At 38.5% G+C, this 14,410-nt stretch overlaps 1 protein-coding gene across 4 annotated transcripts in view; it reads right to left on the reverse strand.

Moving 5' to 3' along the window:
• Nucleotides 1-14,410, reverse strand: part of cox20 (cytochrome c oxidase assembly factor COX20) — a 93,858-nt gene that overhangs the window by 64,736 nt on the left and 14,712 nt on the right. The window lies entirely within an intron of this gene.

The following is a 14,410-nucleotide window of genomic DNA, read 5'->3' on the forward strand; positions in this document are numbered from 1 at the left end:
GAAGTATTCTTAGAACCGTTGCTAGAACATAGAATTAAAGGTTTGATTCCCTGGGAATGCATAGAAACATTTATATCTCAAATGCACCGAAAAACATACAGTAAGATGGCTGGCAGCTCACGAAATTGACTCCATTCTCACGCTCTCACGGGGGGCAATTATATTGTACTCTTTTGTCCTTTGTTTAACACTTTGAAACTTGTGACTACAATGCAATAATGTCCTTCCTTTTGATGTTAAGTTGCTTTAGTTTTCGTTTTCTTGTTCTCCGTTGTCTGTTTTTATCCATCTCTTTACCACTGTATCTAGGTCCCGTACACACTGCATATTAATTTGGTTGTCACTTCACCTTTTAATGCTTAATCCTGTTAACACACAGTTCAGTAATTTACGGGACAGACAACCACATTCTACAATCAAATTAAAATGCAGGTAGTGACAACCGCATTTAGATAGTACACACCCGAACTCAACTACTGGACTACCGCCATTAGCCATGTAGGGCGCCTGCTACTAGTTTTTACCTTAAACTGCAGCAGGATGGCGGAGAGAGGTTTGTTGTGGAGCGACCAAGAAACAAATTTTTTTATTTCAATATGGGCAGACAAAAATATTCAAACAAAAATCGACAGTACCAAACTAAATAAAATGGTTTTTGAAGAAATAGCAAAAAAGATGTCAGAAAAGGCTGTTTGAAGAAGTGCAAAACAGTGCAGAATTAAACCGAAGGCACTGGAGACTCATTATAAAAAATTATAGACCACAACAATCCAAGTTTTTTGAGGAGATGGATCGGATTTTGCAGGACAACCCCAGCTGCCACCCAGCATTTGTTTTCAATTCAACATCTCTGTGAGACAAATTTTCCCACGACTGTGTTATGCGTGGTGGTTTATCGACCTCCAAAGTACAATAAGAATTTTATTCAAGAGTTTGCAGAATTCGTGGCGGGGACTGCATTAAAATATGATTGGTTTTTAATTATTGGTGATTTTAATATACATTTGTGCTTTGAATCCAAGCCTTTGGTTAAAGATTTTCTCAGCCTAATTGATTCATTTAATTTAACGCAGTCAGTCAGTGGCCCGACCCACGAAAAAGGGCATACGTTGGACCTCGTACTGTCAGTGAAATATGTAACACATGTATTTCAGAACACCAGACTGTTTTATTTACTGTGGTTGTTCCTAATTTGTAGATTTCTAACTGTGCTTCTACACATAGTGTGTGGGCAATTAACACCTTAACTGCTTCACAGTTTTGTAGAGTTTTTAAAGACTCATTGCTGTATAATCTTGATGACTGCGATCTCAGTGTAGAAGATTTTATGGTTTTATTTGACTCTATCTGCACTGAGATTTTAGACTCTTGTTCCGTTGAGGAAAAAACGTTCTAAAGTTCTGTCAGAACCCTGGTTAAATGACACTACCCGCTCTCTCAGACGTAACTGTAGAGTAGCTGAGAGAAATTGGAAAAAAGATAAACTACAAATCTCGTTCGAAATAATGCAGGACGCATTATATACATACCAAGAGCAGTGAAATCTGCTAAAACTAAATTTTTTTCCAACTTAGTAGCCAGTAACAGCCGGCGGCCTCAGGTTCTTTTTAGTATTTTTAACTCTCTTGTTAATCCACGTAGTACAGATTGTATTGTGCCGTCTGTAATACTATGTGAAAACTTTTTTTAATATTTTGTGGATAAAATTGCTGGTCTCAGTGTTCCATCAAATTCGGTTTTTAGTAACTCTTATGATATTTCTTTTTGCTCAACTGTCTTTCAGCAGTTTGAGCCAGTTACATTTTCATCTCTCTCTGACATAGTTAAACAGCTACGTCCAGCAAACTGCCCTCCTTGTATTCCTGCACGCTTGGCTAAAGAAAGATGTCTTTGACACACTTGGGCCAAGCGTTGTATCTTTGTTTAATACATCTCTTAGCTCAGGGTGTGTACCATCGGTTTTTAAACATGCTGTTGTGCAACCACTACTAAAAAAGAGTAACTTGAATCCTTTATTCAGTGTTTCCCCTAGGTTTACAGCTTTGGGGGTGGGGGGGTTGGTCGGGTGTATATATACATGAATATATTGCTCATTCATTGTTCGTCAATGTTAGTTAATACATTTATATGAAAAACAAATTTTAAATGATGCATTTGTTGGAGAGAATAATCCTGTTTCTTAATTATCTGTTCTGTTGTCAGACATAAACGAGTAGACTATTAAGTAGTAAGTAAACACGATCTAGTAGCACCTTGTGTTTAATCCAACCAGCTATTCCTTTAACTCTGCTGAAATCCTCGATTTATAATTGTCTGACAAAATCATACATTTACATTGACGCCTTACTGCTGTTGCTTTTCTCATCATGTCTTGTTGTGTTATGAGCTTTTTTATTTCAAATGTGAGTTTTATTGAATGTCACGTACAGGGCTTGACAATAACTTTTTTGCTCACCAGCCAAAGTGGCTAGTTGTTTTCCAAAGTTACTAGCCACTCAGCATTTTCACTGGCCACAATTTTGTTGCTGGTAAAATACATTTTATATGATTAAACTTGACTTTGGCATCCTAAAATGACTTAAATTTGAGTAATTGTACTCGATTTAGCTAGATTAGATGCAGATTGACTTTCAAATGCAGACTGACCACCCAAGTTAAGACTACATTATTTAGCTGTTAATATCAGTATAGATTATATCATATATTTAGGTGCATGAAAACATGCTAGAAAGGCATAAATAGATTAACTTTAAATTAATATATTAACAGTGGAGCACGGTGTAGAAGATTAACTAAAAAGATAAACAAAAAAACCCTTGACAAACTTTAAATATTTATTAACAACAGCAGTAAAATGTATATGCTTGATCATGGTTTCTGTTAAAAGTTATTTAAGACTTTAAATGGCAAATGTCGAGAGGGCATTATTTTTGCACAAAGTAGGGCTAAAAACGATTAATCGAGTTACTTAATTTACTCGATTCAAAAAATTTGTTAAACACGCGCCGAGATCTGATTCACACAGACCGTTGTTCAATGTTCAGGAAGCACATCATAGTGCGTGGTACATTTTGAATTTAGTTGGCGCGATGGCGGAGCGAATATGTCCATAAACGGCAGAGAGAGAATGTCTAAAGTTTGGGATCATTACATTATCATTACATTCAGCATCTGAACCGAAAACATACACTCACCAAGCATCGATGAAACAAGGTAACGTAGCTTCCGCTGATTTTAATCCCATACTGTATTTGTAGCGATGTCGTTATGCAGTTTGACTAGATATGATGTTTAGCTTTGATGTTTTTAAGTAGTAAACGTATTCACGTTCCATTGCAGGAGAGTATAGCTTAAAAAAGAACCCCTTCACACACATGCATGCACTTTACAGGTGTGTGTACCAAACAACGGCACCCCAGTGCAATCTTATATGGGCAACTTGTAATCTGACATATTTTGTTCAATAATAATAATCTCTGTCTTATTGGAGTTTAGCATAAGGAAGTTATTCTCTCTCATGCGAGTCAGACCGATCGTGCAATGCATCACCTATGCTTAAACTTTTATGTAGCCACCCAACAATAATTTCAGCATGCATTCACTGTATACAGCGGGACGTGATGATGTCATTTTTCGAACGGATTCTTAACCTAAAATACACCGCAATGCAATTGATGCAAACCAAATGCAGCGTTCTATTGAAAATGAATGTATGTATTTCTGCAGTACCAAAATGCAATGAAGCAACTGAACGTCTGACTGGGGTGTCACCCTTCCTCACGCACAGCACGTGTGCACACACAGGTTGTTACCATAGCAAATCGCCACACCCCAGAAATGATAAATGCTGCAGGTGTAGAAATGTACATAAACCAGATATTTACTTTGATGTCAGGGCTAGATTACAGCATGAAACCTGTTGTGCATATTAATAAATTAAAGTGTTTAATTGTTGGCACTGGCACTTATAAACACCAAATGGGTAAAAATTGAAATAAATAGGCTTATTTTTTGGAGCCAAATACCTTGAACCAAAGCCAAATGCTTGAACATTTTACAGCCAAGTCATTTTCGCTATGCATTATTTGTTTTGGTTGTTTAAAAAACAAACAAAAAAATTATCCGATTACTCGATAAATCGATCGATTCAGTGCTACACGCCACAGCCGAAATCTACCCACATTTGGCGGGTGTTAATGTCAAGCCCTGGTCGCGTAGCCTAATAGCGCAGACAATTCGGTGCAAATTCAGAAATATGACAGCATACACTGTTACTGTTACACAGAGTTACTACAAAACACGTGTGTGGTGCGGGCATACTGTACAGCATGATAGAGAGGGAGAGAATGCGCGCGTGTGTGGGAAACACTAATGCTAACCTTTCGTCTTCTCTGTCAGTAACATCCGTGACTGTTGATATTTATGCAAAAAAAAAAACTATACGGAGGAACGGACTTTGAAAACACCGTCACCTTTTCAGTTATGAGGCGTGCGCTGCACGCAACATGACAGAGCGAGCATGCAGTGAATTAAGCCGAACAGCAAAATATAAATGTGCGCACTCAATTGGATAATTTTAAACGTGCAAACACAGACAAAAAAGACATGCCATCGTAGAAATAAGATAAATAACATATTACTTGAGGGCTATTTAGTTTGTTTAATAAAATAACAAATTGTTATCTGGCGCTATGAAGAAAATCTAATCAAATTTACTTGACCTTCAAGGGGGGCGGGTCGAGCCGTTAGGAGGGCGGGGCGCCCCCCTTATATAATGGTAGGGGAAACACTGTTTATTATTGTCTAATTTTAGACCTATATCTAAACTCCCATTTTTATCGAAAATCTTGGAGAGAGTTGTTTTTAATCAACTTAAATCATTTTTAGATGAATTTAATATTTATGAAAATTTTCAGTCTGGTTTTAAGTCTAATGATCTTCTTTTAACTATGGACTCTGGTAACTCTGCTGTTTTAGTCCTTTTGGATTTGACTGCGGCCTTTGATACGGTCAACCACTCTATTCTTTTATCTAGACTTGAACAGTGTGTTGGTATTAAGGGTATAGCCCTTAAATGGTTTCAATCATATCTGACAGACAGAAGTTTTTCTGTTTACCTTACATCATCTGTTGCCTCTCTTTCCTGTGGTGTTACTCAGGGGTCAGTACTGGGTCCTATATTGTTTACTTACCTCTTAAAATAAATGACAAAGCGTCATCTCAGTCATTATTAAATTGCATGAGAGATTTAAAAATTTGGCTGGATCAGAACTTTCTTTATTTAAATGAAAATAAGACTGAGATTGTTGTGTTTGGTCGTCCTGGAGATTTAAGTGCCTGTGTAGATGCACTTGGTGATTTAGGTTTGTATATTCGTCCTTTTAGCAGGAATCTCGGTGTAATTTTTGACAGTGCTTTTAAGTTTTTTAAACAGATTAGTTCTGTTGTAAAAGCCAGTTTTTTTCAATTGAGACTGTTGGCTAAAGTAAAGCCCTATCTGCCGCGCAAGGAGTTTGAAAGTGTAATCCATGCTCTTATAACATCTAGACTAGACTACTGTAACTCTTTGTATGTTGGTTTGGATCAGTCGTCTCTCCAACGCTTGCAGTTAGTTCAGAATGCAGCAGCGCAGCTTTTAACTGGGACTAAAAAATATGAGCACATAACCCCTGTATTAGCTTCATTACATTGGCTTCCCGTTCGCTGCAGGATTGATTTTAAGATTTTATTGTTTGTCTTTAAGATTTTAAATGGGTTGGCACCTGTTTATTTATCAGAGCTTTTGCATGTCCATACTCCTGTTAAAGCACTGAGGTCGTCCAATCAGTTGCTCCTCGATGTACCAAGAACCAGGTTTTAAAATAAAGGTGACTGAGCCTTTTCAGTGGTGGCTCCTAATTTGTGGAATAGTTTACCTGTACACATAAGAACTGCAGAGACTGTTGGAATTTTTAAGTCATTACTTAAGACACACTTACTAAAACTTAAATAGCAGAAAGAAATAACGACGCCTCTGCCGATAGCGGTTTAATATTTGGCGGACATGTGACATCACAGGCTGCGGTACTGCAGGATGGCAGCACCCTTGCATTAAAAACAGTAACATTCTTGTTTCTATGGTGGTGGCGCTATACCCGGGAGTCACAAAAGGCACATCGATGCGATCGGAATCTTCAGACAAACAAACACCCCGCATGGCATCCCAATAAGACATTTTTTGCCTTAGATATTAGACACTTCCTGTTTCTCTGATTTTGCCATAAATTTGTCACCTCGCCATGGCAGAACCATTCAAGATATCAAAAATCCCATTGCAATTTAGAATCTCCAATGTCTCGGCATCATGATCACCACGTTTGGTGTCAATCGCATAAATCCCCTAGGAGAAGTATTTAAAAGTTCTTTACATGCGTTTTTGAAACAATCCAAAATGGCAGACTTCCTGTTGGGCGGAGCTAATAGGTTTGAGTGCGAAAGTTGTAAGGGTCGGTGAGATCTATATGCGTACCAACTTTCGTACACGGGCGTACATGTTTGCCCGATTTGTGCACCAAAGTTTTTTTTTTGCATTACAGGTGGCGCTACAGAGCTCCCATGCCACGCCCGTGTTCCAGCCTTTGCCAGTTCGCAATGACGGACGACTCTAACGTCTGTGCCAAATTTCAAGAGTTTTCGAGTATGTTAAGGCACCCAAAATGCCCAAGTGTTAAAAAATATATATATATATTTTTATATATATATATATATATATATATATATATATATATATATATATATATATATATATATATATATAGCTGCAAGCAGCGATGGCGGGCCCTCGCACATATTTTTACCGCTACACTGTGCCTACGAGAAAACGATGCACGGTGGGCAAGTGCATCAAGTGGGACAATATCGGTGGACTATTTTATCTTGTTACTGACCCATTTGAAGACTGTAGGTAAAAGAAACCCCACATTTTAGACAAACGGGGGCGCTAGTGAGCCACTAAATAGACACACCTTTATCTGACGTTTTTGCCAAAACTAAACAGTCGACAACTCTTATGTGTGTGCCAACTTTAAGGTTAATCTAAGCATGCCAAGAGCCCTAAATATGCCTGAAATATAAGCAAAGTTTGACACGTTGCCATGCGAACAGCGTTCAAGATATCAAAAATCCCTTCGCAAATTATCATTTACTATGTCTCAGCATCATGTTGACCACTTTTGGTGTCAATTGCATGATTATTCTAGAAGGAGTATTTAAAAGTTCACTGCATGCAACTGTAAGGCTTCAATATGCCTTTAAAATGGAAGTAAAGTTTGACACGTTGTCATAGGAACAGCATTCAAGATATCAAAAATCCCTTCGCAATTTATCATCTACTATGTCTCGGCATCATGTTGACCACTTTTGGTGTCAATTGCATGATTTTTCTAGAAGGAGTATTTAAAAGAACATCGCATGGTACTGTCAAAAAAATCCACCTTTGTAACTGACACACTTCCTGGCGCCTGGTGGTGGCGCTATACCCGAGACTCACAATAGGCACATCAGTGCGATCAGAATCTTCAGACGAACAAACACCCCACGTGTCATCACAATGAGACATTTCATCACAATTTCGCCATGAATTTGTCGCCTTGCCATGACAGAACCGTTCGAGATATCAAAAATCTCTTCGCAATTTAGCAAGTCCAATGTCTTGACATCATGATCACCACGTTTGGTGTCAATCCCATGAATCCCCTAGAACGAGTATTTAAAAGTTCAATGCATGCGTTTTTTCCAAAATAGCCGACTTCCTGTTGGGCGGAGCTTAAATGTTAGAGTGCGAAAATTGTTCAGGTCGATGAGATCTATATGCGTACCAACTCTCGTACGTGCGTAAATTTTTGCCCGATCTGTGCCCCAATGTTTGTTTTTGCATTACAGGGGGCGCTACAGAGCTCCCTTGCCACGCCCGAGTTCCAGCCTTTGCCGGGTCCTAATGGCCGACGACTCTGACATTTCTGCCAATTTTCAAGAGTTCGGGCCCTAATAATAATCCGAGCAAAAACAATAGGGCTTCGCACCTTTCGGTGCAGGCCATTCTGGCCTGCTCCTCGGTGCTCGGGCCCTAATAAAAATAATAATCCGAGCAAAAACAATAGGGCTTCGCACCTTTCGGTGCAGGCCATTCTGGCCTGCTCATCGGTGCCTGGGCCCTAATAAATCCGAGCAAAAACAATAGGGCTTCGCACCTTTCGGTGCAGGCCATTCTGGCCTGCTCTTCGGTGCTCAGGCCCTAATAATAATAAACGGAGCAAAAACAATAGGGTCCTCACACCCCGGTGTGCTCGGGCCATAATTAAAGCTGCAAGCAGCGATGGTAGGGCCCTCGCACACATGAGAACCGCCACACTATGGCCTTAACAAAAACAATGAACCAGGGGGATATACATTTAAGTGGATAAATATATTTAAAGAAAATTCAAGATCTTCACAATTTATCATTGTGAAGTCCTTAAGTTAAATCTGACCAAATGATGATGATGATCTGAATACATTCCAATGAGCAGTAAATCACTGTGTAAAACATGGAATTTCCTGCTGCCAGCGGGTGGTACTATAACATTTACTAAATATTACCATGTTAATGTGCTCAGGCCAGGACACTTATCAAACATGTGAAGCGGAACTTCCTGTTTCATTGCCAAACACAGAAATTTGACAGGCCGCCACAGCCACACCCTCCAATGACATGTCAAGATCTACGCAATTTAGCATCGCAAGTGCCTTTACAAGACACAGACCAAATATGATGATGATCTGATTAAATCTCTGGGAGAAGTTTGTTATAGCTTCCATTCTATCTGTGTTTTTGAAGCTTTGATTTGTTTGCAAAATAAAAGGTTTTGTTTATATAATATATGTGGGTGTACTGTGTATAATAATTATGTATAAATAAATACATACACATGGATGTATAATTTAAAGAAAAAATATATTTATATCATAAATACTTATATATTATATATAATATAAATTATATATAAATATAAAATTGTATATACGCATGAAAATATTTCTTAAATATATACATGTGTGTGTGTTTTCATTTATACACAACCACTACACACAGTACACCCACATATACCACGTACACAAAAACCCTTATTCTGCAAACGATTAGTCGCGACTAATCCTTAGGCAGCCCTACTTTGATTGTGTTTAAAGTGCACAATATAACATTTACTTATCTGTATAGCTCTGTTTTCACTGTCCTCAAAACAGGCTGATGTCTTCCTTGTTCTATGAAGTCCCTCATTCAGAAATACATATCGAGTTCTGATTGTGGAGCTTGTTTGTTTAGTGTGTTTGTGTGTGTGTGTGTGTGTGTGTGTGTGTGTGTGTGTGTGTGTGTGTGTGTGTGTGTGTGTGTGTGTGTGTGTGTGTGTGTGTGTGTGTGTGTGTGTGTGCGTGCGTGTGTGTGTGTGTGTGGCTGTTTGTGTGTGTCTGTTTGTGTGTGTGAGATTGAGCATGTATTTTCTATGTAACTTTTGTGCTCTAGTACCAGGCCTACCTTTCTGTTGAAATTTTCATATTTATTCTGGATGCATGGATTATTATTTTTTTATTTTTTTTTGACAAATAAAAAGGAAAAAAATGATTTTTTTTGCATTCCCCATTTATTTCAATTGGGGTCATTTTACCACCAAAGGGACTAATTAAGTAACATGTTTTTACGCCTCTTTAGAACGACCGAATCAAGCCCAGTTTTTTATATGAATCTTGACAGATAATCTGAAAGTGTCACAAAATCTTATTCCACTGAGATGAAGGGAACCATGTTTTTAAACTAAAGAAAAGTGGCTTGGGGGTAGGATTGGTCTTATTGGGGTTAAACAATTCTCTTATTAGGGTAAAGGCAGAGTCGTATAAAGAGAGACTAACGGCACGCTTTGATCTCGCCGCCGTGTGGTCACGTGATTCATGTAACGTTCTACAGTTCCAAACCAAGCTGGCCTGTCAATCTGTTTGTATAGGTTTTCAGCTATTTTAAGTAAATATTAGCTTGTGTGAATTGATTACTATACTTACTCTGTGTATAACGTTTTTTTGATTGATGGAAATACAGTACATCAGTTAATAAAGATGAACAGTTAATGGTGACCCAAAGATAACTGTGGTTATCTATAGCAACTACAGCAACACAGTTTATCTTTTATTTTTGAAGCAAAAAAATGGCTATAGACCGTTTGATTGGAAGCACGTGATACACGTCTGGATCCGAACCTTACTTCCGGTCTCGGTTTTTTAATGGTCTGACTAGTTGCTAAACTGATCTCTTGAACAAATGCCTCGTCAAAAATAACAAATGTTTTGGTTTCCTAGGTAATCTATGTGTTGTTTTTTTGCTTGTTATATAAATAAACTACGTTTAAAGAACTTTGTCGTTATTTATTCTTAGCTGAGTTTACCGGAAGCTACGTGCAGCCGCTTGTTTATGTTGTTACTGCTGAAACGGTCTGTATAAATATATCAATTTGCTAAAAACATAATTCCTACACTTTTACTATATTAAAATCACAAAAAGATCGCCAACGCACTAAATTCATATTTAATTATATTTATAGTACACATTAAATGTTAATATATACATGATTTTCGAAGATACATCACTCGAATTACCTACCAAACACAATAAAACACATAGCAGCACTGTGAAGCAGTGTGACTTTCTTATAAGGCATTTAGCTTCTCACTGTGATATATATAAATATGACAAGTATATATTAAAGTAGATGGCCACCAGTTATAAAATATTAAACTATTAAATCTATATTATTCACACATTATACACAACTCATTAAAATATAAAAAATTTACTAGTTATAATTAATGATAATCATTACCTACAGCAGAGTTCATAAAATATCACTGTTAACTATATTCATGAAATGTCCGAAAATGTAAAGAGAAACAGTAATTTCATCGATTTACCAGCAGGTGTCATTGAAATGAATGGGTTTCAGTGCTGCGTTTGGAACTCTGGGTCACTACATACGGGCTGTTTCTCAATATGCGTTCTTCAGCGATCTTGCGTCCTCGTGTCCTCGCTCTACGTCATCATTAACGGTCGAAGTTCATTCCAATTCTCAAGAACGAAAGGACAGAGGACGCATGAAAATACCCGGATGTGTTCTTGATATCGAGGATGCATCGAGTGCAGACTTGCTGAAATCGCTTTAAGCCCCAGAAGTCATTGCGGCAAAACTTCTGAGTTCGTTCTTCCAAGGTCGCCTGGCAAGACCGATCTCCACGAGGACGCAAGACCGGTCTTTGCGTTCTTGGAATTGAGAAACAGCCACGGACTACCGGCACATCCGGGAACTTGACTGTAAATTTCGTCACCGCCCCTTTTTGGGGGATAAAAAAACAGCCCTTCCACTGGCCTCCACCCAAAATAGCGGAACAAAGCAACGTCTACACAGCCGGCAGGCGTAAACAACCCACGAAACCACTCAGATCAAACAAGTCGAGCACCCATCTGTCCACCCTGCCCGCCACAGAGCCCGAAAGACACACCAACACACCCAACTTGGTCAACACAAAAACATGTCCCCTTCATTCTCACAGCGTCAAACCTGTGCAACAACGCCATCCAGTGATTGCTGGAAATATCGCTAAGCCAGTTAGTTGTATGACTCGACGGAAAAGTGCACTCATTATTCTAAATATAAAGACATAATAAATAAATACGAAGTAACTTTCAAATACGAAGTAAAATCATTCACTTTGATGAATTTGATGCTGGGAGAATGAAAGAGACATGTTTCTACACTGACCAAATTAAATATGTTAATGTATCTTTCGCGCTCTATGGCAGGCAGGGTGGACAGATAATTACTCAACATGTTTAATCTGAGTGATTTCATAAGTTATTAACGCCTGCCGGCTGTGCACGAAGATTGCTTTGTTCCGCTATTTTGAATGGAAGCCAATGGAAGGTCTAGTCTGATTTCACCCCAAAGTGGGCGTGAACCTGTTCAGAGACATTCTATGACGTTGCGCCGGTTGTGCGTATGACACGCTGTTACTTCCGCATTCCATTCTTCCAACGGACGTCTAAGCGAGTGTCGTAACTCTCTTATTATACAACTCTGGGTAATCGTTAAGTGAAACACAGCGACCCAGGTTTGTTGTTATAAAATACTAGTTTTGCCATGGAGACGCAACAGAAAAAACGTAAGGGTTTTTTCTGCAACACCCTTACGTTTAAGGGAAACATAAGGGTGACCTTCAGGGAAAATTACACTTAAGGTGCTTTATGCAACCGGGCCCACATCTGTACTCAGTAGGTATTTCTATTAGGGCTGTGCGGTATGACGGTATATTCCGTTACCGCGGAATAAACTGTCAGACGTAACAGATTTTTCTATTCCGTCTATTCCGTGGAATGCAAATAAGTGGGCGTGGCTAACTCTGCCCTCCAGCATGTTAGACTGAGTGTGACGGAGAAACATGTAAAATAGTTCACTTATAAAAAATGAACGAGTTATTTGTGTAATTTTTATAATAACTGCCAGTGAATCCACCGCGGGTCAAGCAGCGAGATTCTTGTCTAGCTCGCTCTCGCGCTCTCTCTCTCTCTCGCGCTCTCTCTCTCTCTCTCTCTCCTCATGCAGCAGCCGGCCGGTCTCTCGCATGCAGAGGTCTCTCTTGGCAAGCGTAAGGAGCTGCGACGCCAAAAAAACCTGTTCTTCTCGCACATAATTCTAATAGTTGTAAAGTTTTCTGAACTTTAAGCAAGCTAAGACAAAACTCGCGTTTATATCAGTGACACGTGCGCTGCTGGAGCGATGTAGTTTGATTCGCCATTTGCTTATACAAACATATTTGATTGGAAAGACGAGAAAGAGATGCAAATGTTAAGGTCTAATAGAAAGTAAAGGGTGCCAAGACCTTAAAACAAACTTTATGATCATCATATCATAGCACCTGTCACATTTATAATATCTAGAGCTTCTTCTCTCATATACAGGTATTTATCCTGTCTGTAGGTTTTTGCATATATTTATACCTGTTCATTTTACATATTGCATATGTTTAATGTAATGTATGCATAAACACAAAATAATACAATGAAGCCATACTATATCTTCAATAGTCTATAAAATTAATAACTCAATTAAAAACAAGATTCTGTCTAATCAAGGCTTATCTCTTGTTATCTTCTGGGCATTTTCACCTTAGCATTATTAACTTTAAATTGCTCATATTTTAAAACTATGGTGAGCATTTAGTTAAAAGCTATGAGTGGTGTATTTCTGTAAATTGTTATCATCAAAAAACAATGTAAACTGAAAAACATGTTGTATACCGTGAAATATTCCGTTCCGTGAAATAAAATGACTCATTCCGTGAAATAGATTTTTGGTCATTCCGCCCACCCCTAATTTCTATTAGCAAAAACTTAAGAATTAGGTGGGGCCGAGGGGTCGCTGTCGCAAATACCCCCTCCCCTGACAGATATAATCTCACTTCAAACTTTTGGTAAAACTTGAGAGCCCTGCAAATTAGTATCTGTGAAATGTTTCACAGAACAAAATAATATTTAAAGTCCAATTTGACTAGTTTGATTTACCACATTTCAATAAACAAACAAACAAACAAACAATTCAGTAAAAAATACTGTCAGTTGCAGCCAAATTTGTTTGTGAACGTTTTTTCAAATCAGGCTCTTTCTTATACAAGCAAATTGACATGATCTCTGACTGCGTGTTGTTTGAAAATAGCCGTTAACTATAAAAAAAGTGTATGTGCAGTGTTGCCAAGTCCGCTTATAAGCGAATTTGGGCTTGTTTTCTGTAAAGTCGCTTACAAATATTGGTAGTCGCGGGTCGCGTTTTTTTGGGCTTGTTTCTAAAGTGTAGTTGCTCATTTGGGCTTGATCTCAGCTCCATAATAAGTTGTCAATCAGATATTTTCTCTATGTTATTTAAACGTAGGAGTCTGTCTAGTCTCTGTCCCTCCCCTTTCCCCATACACACAGGAGACAGGCAGCAGAGTTTTTTCCCACCCACATCCTGCTTCTAATTGGCTCTGACCCAGATGGCAACGAGTACTAGCCAGTCGGAGGCAGAGCAGGGCAATGTGTTTCCTTTTGGTTAGGAAAACGTAGTCAGTGAGTGACGTAAACTTTAAATTAATGCGCGCGAGTTGCGACTGATGGTGACTGACTGGACTGTAGGAGTTTTTGGAGGAACAAATGCCTGGGACAAAGTGGGCTAAATATGGGAAGAAATATAACAAAGACTGAGAGAAAGAGAAAGGAGTAAAAGAATAGATTCAACATGTCGTGTGGGATGACTCAAAAGCACTGTGAAGAGTATTAGCAGAGGCGGACACTAACTTGTTACATGAGTATTTTAAGTAAATT

The sequence above is a fragment of the Misgurnus anguillicaudatus genome, chromosome 20 (assembly GCF_027580225.2).
Source record: "Misgurnus anguillicaudatus chromosome 20, ASM2758022v2, whole genome shotgun sequence".
NCBI lineage: Eukaryota > Metazoa > Chordata > Actinopteri > Cypriniformes > Cobitidae > Misgurnus > Misgurnus anguillicaudatus.